This window comes from Nicotiana tabacum, chromosome 9 (assembly GCF_000715075.1).
Source record: "Nicotiana tabacum cultivar K326 chromosome 9, ASM71507v2, whole genome shotgun sequence".
Lineage (NCBI taxonomy): Eukaryota > Viridiplantae > Streptophyta > Magnoliopsida > Solanales > Solanaceae > Nicotiana > Nicotiana tabacum.
Window position 1 is genome coordinate 111,667,698 of NC_134088.1, and position 10,752 is coordinate 111,678,449.

General features: G+C 35.1%; 1 long non-coding RNA gene across 1 annotated transcript; it reads left to right on the forward strand.

The window, feature by feature from the left end:
- Window positions 1-7,828: 7,828 nt before the first annotated feature.
- Window positions 7,829-9,266, forward strand: LOC107790340 (uncharacterized). Its single transcript, XR_001649027.2, has 2 exons — window positions 7,829-8,104; window positions 8,575-9,266. It is a non-coding gene; the product is annotated as an uncharacterized LOC107790340 (long non-coding RNA).
- Window positions 9,267-10,752: the final 1,486 nt, after the last annotated feature.

Here is a 10,752-nt window from a genome sequence, read left to right on the forward strand (position 1 = left end):
TTCTCATTTTGGACTGACATTATTTACAAGAAACTTATTTTTTTATGCCTGTAATCAACATTGTGGATCAAAACTACCATATGTATGAATCATTCCCACGCGAGTCCTAATGACATCAAATGAAGTTAAATAATAAAAGTGTTTCCCTTTAACTGCAATAAAAATGAAGCTGCAGATTCCAGTAAGCTGTGTCTTAAAAACTGCTGGTGACAAAGCCAAAACTATATCAAGACATTGCATGTGCAATTCCAGTAAGCTCATAACTCTTAATGTAAATAAACCATTATCTGGACACATTGTCAGAAATACCATTAAGAGTCAACACATCCTCCTTTTAGCTTCTTTTAGACAATAACACATGTAGAACACATGGAATTGCCTTCATACTGACTGGCAATCATTTGGTGATTTTACTTATTAGGCCAATTGAAGGGGAACTAACCGGTAATGTTGCAGCCATGTGATCAGGAGGTCACGGGTTCAATTGCAGAAATATAAGATAAGACTGCGTATAATAGACCCTTGTGTTCTAGCCCTTCCCTGGACCCCGCGCATAGCGGGAGCCTGGTGCATCGGGATGCCCTTTTACTTGTTAATTATTTTGAGATACAAAAGGCCCTACACCTTTTCTCATAACCTTAGGTATTAGCTCTTACTTTTGAGTCTAATTCCTGAATTGACTAGATAAAATTTGATCATACATCTATAGCATTCATTATTGTATTATCATTGTAAATGGAGTCAAATTTAAATCCATAGGGCTACTATAAAAGGAAACGAATAAATGTAAAGGCAGGTATTTTAATCACTTAAGGTATCCTTTATCTGATTAATGGAGCAGATTTGTCAGATTAACCAAATAAATTAACTTCGCAGAGAATTATCTACTATTGTTAGATTGCAATTATAATTTAAGAGGACATTTGTGAAGAATATAAGGTCAACTTTGAGATAATTTAAAAATTATGCATATTGAACAGGAGTCAGATCCGGTTTGGGGTGCTTATGTTGAATTTAGTTAAAATTATATGCAGATTATGACATCATATCCTATGTCATTAAAAATTAAAATATGAAGTTATATATGCGGCTAACTTGATTGCAAATATCATATTCCTTCTAACTTTAATAAACCTTAAAGTTGTGTGATGCGAACAAAATGACAAAAATATCCCTCAAATTTGGCAGTATGTTTAAATAATCCGTTTAATATACTTTTGAGTGTTATGAATATATTATATTATGGATGTTCATTTAGTACTTTGTTGTAAATAAGCTTCCTGAAGAAGTTTATCCATATGAGACTCCGCCATAAATATGTTTATCTATTTAGTACTCTATTGGAAATAAGCCTCCTGAAGAAGCTTATCCTTTCGGTACTCCGCTATGGATAAATATTACCCATGATAGAAGATTATCTATATCTGGCACAACAGTTTAGAGCGGCAGCTTACAAGCAGCTTACACAGCAGCAACTTACAAGCAGCTTACACAGCAGCTTGCAGTAGCAGCTTCCTTTCTTCTATAAATAGAGGAGAATTCAGTTCATTATGTACAGAAGTTTGAAGTTTGAATAATATATCAGTTTCTCTCTATACTTGTCTTTACTTTACAGTCTTTATTTTATAACACATTATCAGCACGAGACTCTGCCATCTCGAGTAAATACTTTGAAAGTATAAGAGGTATGAACTTTCTTTTTCTAAATAATGTCAAATCTTTCTAAACTTGAGTTTATAGCCCTGGATATATCGGGCAAAAGCTACATATCTTGGGTGCTTGATGCCGAAATTCATCTTGATGCGATGGATCTGGCAGACACCATCAAAGATAAAAATCAGGCATCAAACCAAGACCGTGCCAAAGCAATGATATTCCTACGCCATCACCTTGATGAGGGCCTAAAAATGGAATATCTTACTTTTAAAGATCCAGTCATACTGTGGAGTAATTTGAAAGATAGATATGACCACCTGAAGATGGTCGTTCTTCCACAGGCACGTTATGATTGGACTCATCTAAGGTTACAAGATTTTAAATCTATCAGTGAGTATAATTCTGCTATGTTCAGAATTATTTCCCAATTGAAACTATGTGGTGATAATATTACTGATCATGATATGTTGGAGAAAACTTTCACCACTTTTCATGCCTCGAATATGCTCCTGCAGCAGCAATATCGAGAGATGGGATTTAAAAAGTATTCTGAACTTATCTCACATCTTCTTGTAGCCGAGCAACATAATGGGCTATTAATGAAAAACCATGAAAGCCGACCTACTGGTTCTTGTCCATTCCCTGAAGTGAATGAGACGAACTTCCACCAAGCTAAGCGTGGAAGAGGACGTGGCCCCAGTCGTGGTCATGGCCGTGGTCGGGGAGGAAACTCTAATCGTGGTAATAATAATGCACCAAAGAACCCTCCTTACCACCAGCAGTGGAAAAGGAAGGAGCAAAAGCATGAAGCGGTGCAAGCAGCAAAGCCAGAAAATATATGCTATAGATGTGGAGGAAAAGGGCACTGGTCACGTACATGCCATACGCCAAAGCACCTGGTTGAGCTATATCAAGCTTCCCTGAAGAAGACAGAGAAAAATGCTGAAGCAAATTTTATTTCTGAAGATAATTTAGACTTCATGCATTTGGATGTAGCTGATTACTTTGCACTCCCAGAAGGAGAAACAAGTCATGTGATCGGTAGTGAATCTGTAGAGATGTAAATATTTTAATTTTTGTTATTTGTAGTAGATAGTATGGTTATGTAATTGTTGTACATAAATAAAAGTTATGCTTTGATAATAATATTTACTATCATATTTATTTTGTTTATGTCATTTTGAAGAATATGGATAATCCTCAAATTATGTTTGGATCAAAGACCAATCATGAAGATATTTGTGTAGTTGATAGTGGAACAACTCATGCCATATTCAAAGATCAGAAATACTTTTCTTATTTACATAAGGAAAAAGCAAATGTTTCTACAATTTCTGGTAATATAAGTTTGATTGATGGCTCCGGAAGAGCTATTGTATTTCTGTCTAAGGGAACAAAACTTATTATCGACAATGCATTGTACTCCTCCAAGTCCCGAAGAAACTTGTTGAGTTTTATAGATATCCGCCGAAATGGGTATCATGTTGAGACAATAGATGAAATGAATGTGGAATATCTTTGTATTACAAAGAATATTTCTGGCCAGAAATGCATTGTAGAAAAGTTACCAACTTTATCTTCTGGCTTATACTATTCAAAGATTAGTACAGTTGAAGCACACTCTATCGTAAATCAGAAGTTTACTGATTCAAATATTTTTGTGCTTTGGCATGGCCGTTTGGGCCATCCTGGATTAATAATGATGAGACGAATTACTGAAAATTCGAGTGGGCATCCATTAAAGAACTTGAAGATTCTTACAAATAATGAATTTCCTTGTGATGCTTGTTATCAAGGCAAAATGATCACTAGGCCATCACCAATGAAGGTTGGCATTGAGTCCCCTACCTTTTTAGAACGTATACATGGGGATATATGTGGACCTATTCACCCACTAAGTGGGTCGTTTAGATATTTTATGGTCCTAATAGATGCATCTTCAAGATGGTCTCATGTGTGCCTATTATCATCTCGCAATCTAGCGTTTGCAAAGTTATTAGCCCAAATAATTCGATTAAGGGCACAATTCCCAGATTATCCTATAAAGGCTATTCGCCTTGATAATGCTGGAGAATTCTCATCTCAAACTTTTGATGATTACTGTCTATCAGTTGGGATAAAAGTTGAACATCCTGTAGCTTATGTTCATACTCAAAATGGCCTTGCAGAGTCATTCATTAAACGGCTGCAATTGATAGCAAGACCACTACTTATGAAAATAAAATTGCCCACTACTGTTTGGGGCCATGCTATCTTGCACGCAGCATCACTTATCCGTCTCAGACCAATGCATTATAATAAATATTCTCCGTCACAATTAGTTTTTGGTCATGAACCAAATATTGCCCATCTACGAATTTTTGGATGTGCTGTATATGTGCCAGTAGCACCACCACAGTGCAGTAAGATGGGCCCCCAAAGAAGGTTAGGAATATATATTGGGTTTGAATCACCCTCTATTATTCGCTATCTTGAACCATTGACGGGAGATTTATTTACTGCCCGATTTGCAGATTGTCGATTTGATGAAACAAATTTCCCACAATTAGGGGGAGAGAAAAAGGAAATCAAAAGAGAAATTGTGTGGAAAGTTTCATCATTATCTCACTTTGATCCACGTACCCCTATATGTAATCAGGAGGTCCAGAAGATCATCCATTTACAGAATATAGCAAATCAAATGCCAGACGCATTTACTGATTTGAAAAGGATAACTAAGTCACATATTCCTGCAGAGAATGTGCCTATCCGAATTGATGTCCCAGCAGGACCATCTATTAGCATGAGAGCTAGTGAACCTAAAGCACGCCTGAAGCGTGGTAGGCCTATGGGTTCTAAGGATCGAAATCCTAGAAAAAGAAAATCGACAAATGATCAAAATGATATTATGAAGGGATCTCCTGAAGAGACCCAAGATCTGATTAGTTATGAGATTCCTGAAGAAATCAATAAACCCGAGACTCAAGTGAGCGAGGAACTTTTAATAAGTTCTACTGGTGATGGGATTAATTTAAATCGATCTGAAATAGTGGTGGATAATATTTTTGCATATAATGTTGCACTTAACAGTATGCAAGATAGTGAGGATTTTGAACCCCGATCCGTCGAAGAATGTCAACAAAGATCTGATTGGCCAAAATGGCAAGGGGCAATTCAATCAGAATTGAACGCATTTGCTAAAAGAGAGGTCTTTGGACTAGTAGTCCAAACACCTGCTGGTATAAAACCAGTTGGTCATAAATGGGTTTTTGTGCGAAAAAGGAATGAGCAAAATGAAGTTGAAAGATACAAGGCTCGCCTTGTCGCACAAGGATTCTCACAATGACCTGGAGTCGATTATGAAGAAACATATTCACCCGTTATGGATGCCATAACATTTCGATATCTCATCAGTTTAGCCTTACGTGAAAGGCTTGAAATACATCTAATGGATGTGGTTACAGCTTATCTGTACGGGTCACTTGATAATGAAATTTACATGAAAATCCCTGAAGGATTTAAAATGCCTGAAGCATATTCAAAATCTCGGGAAATGTACTCAATCAGATTACAAAGATCTTTGTACGGTTTAAAGCAATCTGGGCGCATGTGGTATAATCGCCTCAGTGAATATTTGCTGAAAGAGGGTTACATAAATGATGTTATTTGTCCATATATTTTTATAAAGAAAATGGCTTCAGAATTTGTTATACTTGCTGTTTATGTTGATGACATAAATCTTGTTGGAACTTCAGAAGAGCTCCAAAAGGCAATTGAATATCTTAAGAAAGAATTTGAGATGAAAGATCTTGGGAAGACAAAACTTTGTCTTGGTCTGCAAATTGAACATTTAGCAGACGGGATCTTTATCCATCAATCTGCCTATACAGAAAGGGTCTTAAAACGCTTTTACATGGACAAAGCATACCCATTGAGTACACCAATGGTTGTTCGATCACTTGAAGTGAATAAAGATTTGTTCCGACCTCCAGAAGAGGATGAGGAACTCCTTGGTCCCGAAGTACCCTATCTCAGTGCAATTGGTGCACTAATGTATCTTGCTAATGCTACAAGGCCTGACATAGCATTTTCTGTTAATTTACTAGCAAGATATAGCTCTTCTCCTACACGGAGATATTGGAATGGGATTAAGCATATATTGCGATATTTAAAGGGAACTCTTGATATAGGTTTGTTTTATGCTAACAAAGATAGTGCAGATTTTGTTGGTTATGCAGATGCAGGTTATTTATCTGATCCCTATAAAGCTAGATCTCAAACCGGGTACGTGTTTACATGTAGAGGTACTATCATATCATGGCGCTCCACAAAACAATCTATTGTTGCTACTTCTTTAAATCATGCTGAAATAATAGCTATTCATGAAGCAAGTAGGGAATGCGTATGGTTGAGATCAATAATTCATTTTATTCGAGAAAAATGTGGTTTGGAATGTGAGAAAAGACCCACAATTTTATACGAAGACAATGCTGCATGCATATCCCAATTGAAGGGAGGATTTATAAAAGGAGATAGAACGAAGCACATTTCACCAAAATTATTCTACACACACGATCTTCAGAAAAATGGTGACATTGATGTGCAACAAATCCATTCAAGTGACAATCCAGCAGATTTATTCACCAAATCTTTACCAACTTCAACTTTTGAGAAGATGGTATACAAGATTGGAATGCGGAGACTTAAATATTTGAAACAAGGTTTTCATCAGGGGGAGTAAAATACGCGATGTACTCTTTTTTCCTTATTAAGGTTTTTTCCCACAGGGTTTTCCTTATAAGGTTTTTAATGAGGTAGTTAGCAATGCGTATTACTAAATATGTGTACTCTTTTTCCTTCACTAGGATTTTTTCCCATGGGGTTTTTCCTAGTAAGGTTTTAACGAGGCACATTATCTTTTAATGAACATACCAGGGGGAGTGTTATGAATATATTATATTAGTTCATTTAGTATTCCGTTGTAAATAAGCTTCCTGAAGAAGTTTATTCATATAAGACTCCGCCGTAAATATGTTTATCTATTTAGTACTCTATTGAAAATAAGCCTCCTGAAGAAGCTTATCCTTTCGGTACTCCGCTATGGATAAATATTACCCATGATAGAAGATTATCTATATCTGGCACAACAGTTTAGAGCAGCAGCTTACAAGCAGCTTACACAGCAGCTTGCAGCAGCAGCTTACAAGTAGCAGCTTACGCAGCAGCTTGCAGTAGCAGCTTACACAGCAGCTTGCAGTAGCAGCTTACACAGCAGCTTCCTTTCTTCTATAAATAGAGGAGAATTCAGTTCATTATGTATAGAAGTTTGAAGTTTGAATAATATATCAGTTTCTCTCTATACTTGTCTTTACTTTACAGTCTTTATTTTATAACATTGAGCAGTTTTAATCCTTTAAGTTGCTCAAAATGACCACTTTTATTTTCATCAAATATTTTAACAAACTTTGACTATTAGAAATATAGAATTGTAATAAAAGATTGAACCAAAAATAAAATCTGTTGTAAAACTAGTTGAAGTTATATAAGTTTTATCTTCCGCTTTCTAATAATTATTGGACAACTTTAGGGCTAAGTACTGAGAAACCTCATTGCAACCTTAATGTAAGAAAATTTATTTATACCTTCTTAAGACTGCAATCTATTCCTTATAGAGATAGAGATAGAGGTAGAGGTTGAGCAAAGGAATTGAAGTTCATGGATAGAGGTTGAGCAAAGGAATTGAAGTTCATGGATTCTAAATTTGCACTGGATTCATTGCTCGTTTTAGTAACATTTAGATATATTTAATGAATTTTCAAGTACAAATACAGGATCTATAAGTAAAGTTACAGATTCCGTCCGTGCTTGTATCTATAGTAAGCTAGCCTTTGTTTTTTGTTGATAATGTAGACAACATTATTAATAAAATTTAGCTTTTACAATATTTAACTGCTCTGAGAAACAAAGATAGGTGTATAGATAGGCATCCTTCGCCGGAAAATTACACTGTATATATAGGTTTAAAAAAAATAATAATATATACAATGAGTTGACAACCCTTGACATAAGACAAATCTCTAGTGTAATGGTTAAGGGGTATCAAAAGTTGCTGAAGGTTACAAGTTCTATTCCCAATTGCAACATAACGTCTGTTTTAGATCTTCTTCTTTTTTAATGTTTAAACAACATCGAACGACGTTGTTTTCTTATCTGTGAGTATTTTTTTTAAAATTAATTAATAAACGACATGACATGAGGGCAATTGGGAGTAAACTGTAAAGAAATTCCTAATTTCAAAACTCAAAAGAGAACATCTCTCAGTCTCACGGCTCATATTCTCAAATTGCTACTTGCTAGTGTTCATTCTTGTCTCCGACTCGCCGAGACGTCGATTCGTGTCGTTAGTCATCTTTGAAAATTGCTTGACGCTGGTGCTGGTCGATCTTTGCCACTGGTCATGGCAGCCACAGTAAGTTCCTTTACTCTATTTCTTTACCCATTTCTTTTTAGAAGTTTGGAAATGTCTTTCTATAAGACTATAACTTTCACTAGAATAATTTAATGGACGACAAAAAAGATTAATTCCAGTGAAACAAAATATTACTTGTATTTCTTGTATTTCTTCTAACTGTGAATTGACAGTTGTTATAACCGTGAATTGTGATATTTTACAGAAATCATTACTTGTATTTCTTCTAAATAAATTTTGTTTTATAATTCAGAATCAGAAATAAATGAAGCAGTTTTTTTGTAAAGTATCAAAATCAAGTTTGGCCACTCATAATCAATCTAATTTGGAAGAAGATGTAGTACCAAAATCAAATTTGGCCACTAATAATCAATCTAATCTGGAAGAAGATGCCAACTAATCGGAAGTACCACTGTATTCTTCTCAAAAATAACAAATTAATCTTGAAACTTTAAACTCTGATCCGGCAGAAAGAACTCAAATCTTGGACTACCATCCAAACCTCCGCGATGTGAATAGAAGAGCATACATTCAGAGAGGTGCTTGTCAACCTCGAGAACATAACTTTCCTCAAACATATTTTTATGGAGTAATGCGTCGTTTTAATCCTAAATGGTTTGTTGATTATCATGGGTGATTGGAGTATAGTATAAGTAACGATGCAGCATATTGTTTGAGTTGTTATTTGTTTAAAGACGATAACATTCATCAAGGTGGAGGTGATGTATTTTCGAGCATATGGTTTAAGAGTTGGAATAAAAAGAAGAGCTTTGATAAGCATGTTGGTGGGCCAAGTAGCTTTCATAACCAAGCAAAAAGGAAATGTGTAGATCTACTACGGAAACAACAGTCCACTATATATGCATTTGAGAATAAATCTGATCAAGTTAAGCATGATTACTGGATCGGTTAATGTCGTAAGACTTCTTTTGAAGTAAGGATTTGCATTTCGGGGTCATGATGAATCTAAAACATCATTTAACAGGGGTAATTTTCTTGAAATTCTCTCATGGTATGTAAAAGAATGTGATAAAATTCATGATTATGTATTGGCATATACTCCTCAAAATGATCAGATGACTTCTCCAATGATTCAAAAAGACATTGTGACTGCATGTAAGATGGAAATAATTAAATCTATCATTAAAGAATTAAATGGTGACTACTTTGCCTTATTAGTTGATGAATCTTTTGATGTGTCGCGAAAGGATCAAATAGCTATTTTCTTACGATATGTTGATAGAATGAGATTTGTGGTGGAGCGACTTGTTGATATTGTTCATGTCAAAGATACATGTGCTTCATCTCTAAAGAAGGCAATTATTGATTTACTTGCTAAACATTCCTTAAGTCTATCATATGTTCGTGGGCAGTGTTACGATGGAGCAAGCAACATGCAAAGTGAGCTCAATGGCCTTAAAATGTTGATTAGGCAAGAAAGTAGATCGGCTCATTTGCTCACCAACTTCAATTAACTCTTGTTGCGGTTTCAAAAAAATGTATTCAAGTAGGAGAACTTGTAGTTTTGGTCTCAAATATTTTGAATGTGTTGGGATCTTCTTTTAAGCGTATAAATGAATTTCGAGAATCTCAAAAGGAAAGAATTGAAGAGGCATTAGATATGGGTGAGCTTAAAACTGGTAGAGGCTTGAATCAAGAACTTGGTCTTTCAAGAGCTTGAGATACTCGTTGGGAATCTCATTACAAATCTTTTAAAAATTTTATTCTTATGTTTGGCTCTATTCTTGATATTCTTGAAATACTTGTTGTTGATGCACGTTTGATGGATGACAGAACCAAGGCAATGTGATATCTCAAAACTTGTCAAACATTTGAGGTTGCATTCATGTTGCATTTGATGGTAGATGTTTTAGCAATCACAAATGAAGAATTTAAACTTCCCTCTTGTATTCTGCTTGGTAAAATTTGTTTTGCTTTTTTCAGTTGCCATTGCATCGGTTGAAAGAGCTTTTTCGGCAATGAATTTTATCATGAATGACATGCGGAATCGAATGAATGATGAACTTTTGAGTGGTTGTTTGGTACCTTATGTAGAAAAAGATATATTTAGTACTATATCTAATGATGATATTATAAAAATATTTCAAGAAATGAAATCTCGTCGAGTACAATTGTAATAATATAATATTATTTTGCTTTAGGCTGTGGTAACTTTGGTTTTGCTTCTAAGGTGGAGTTACATATTTTTCGTCATAACTTTTGCTTGTAATAGTTTGTTGGGTGTGTGTTATCTGATGTGCTGAATCTTCTTGATTTGTTCCCTCTTTTCCCCTGTACTGCTTCTTATAACTATCTGTAGCTAAGATGAATAAAAAAAATGGTGTCTTCCTTTGAACCTACCATTGTCTGCTTTCTCAAGCTCGTTAGTATGTATTTGTTCCCAATATTTTGGGCAGTTCACAAATTGTCAGCTTGTTTGTTTAGTGTCTATCTAGCTTTCTGCTTGATTCACCATATGAGGAAAACTGTGGTCTGACGGAAAAAAAAGTTTGTTGTTGTTCTTGTTATTTCACTAGTAGAATCATTTTTTTTGGTTTCTTCTTTAGATCTTGACACCCCTTTGTGTAAATCCTGGCTTCGCCACTGATTGTTTGAATGTCAAGAAAAATGATAAGTGACACATAATT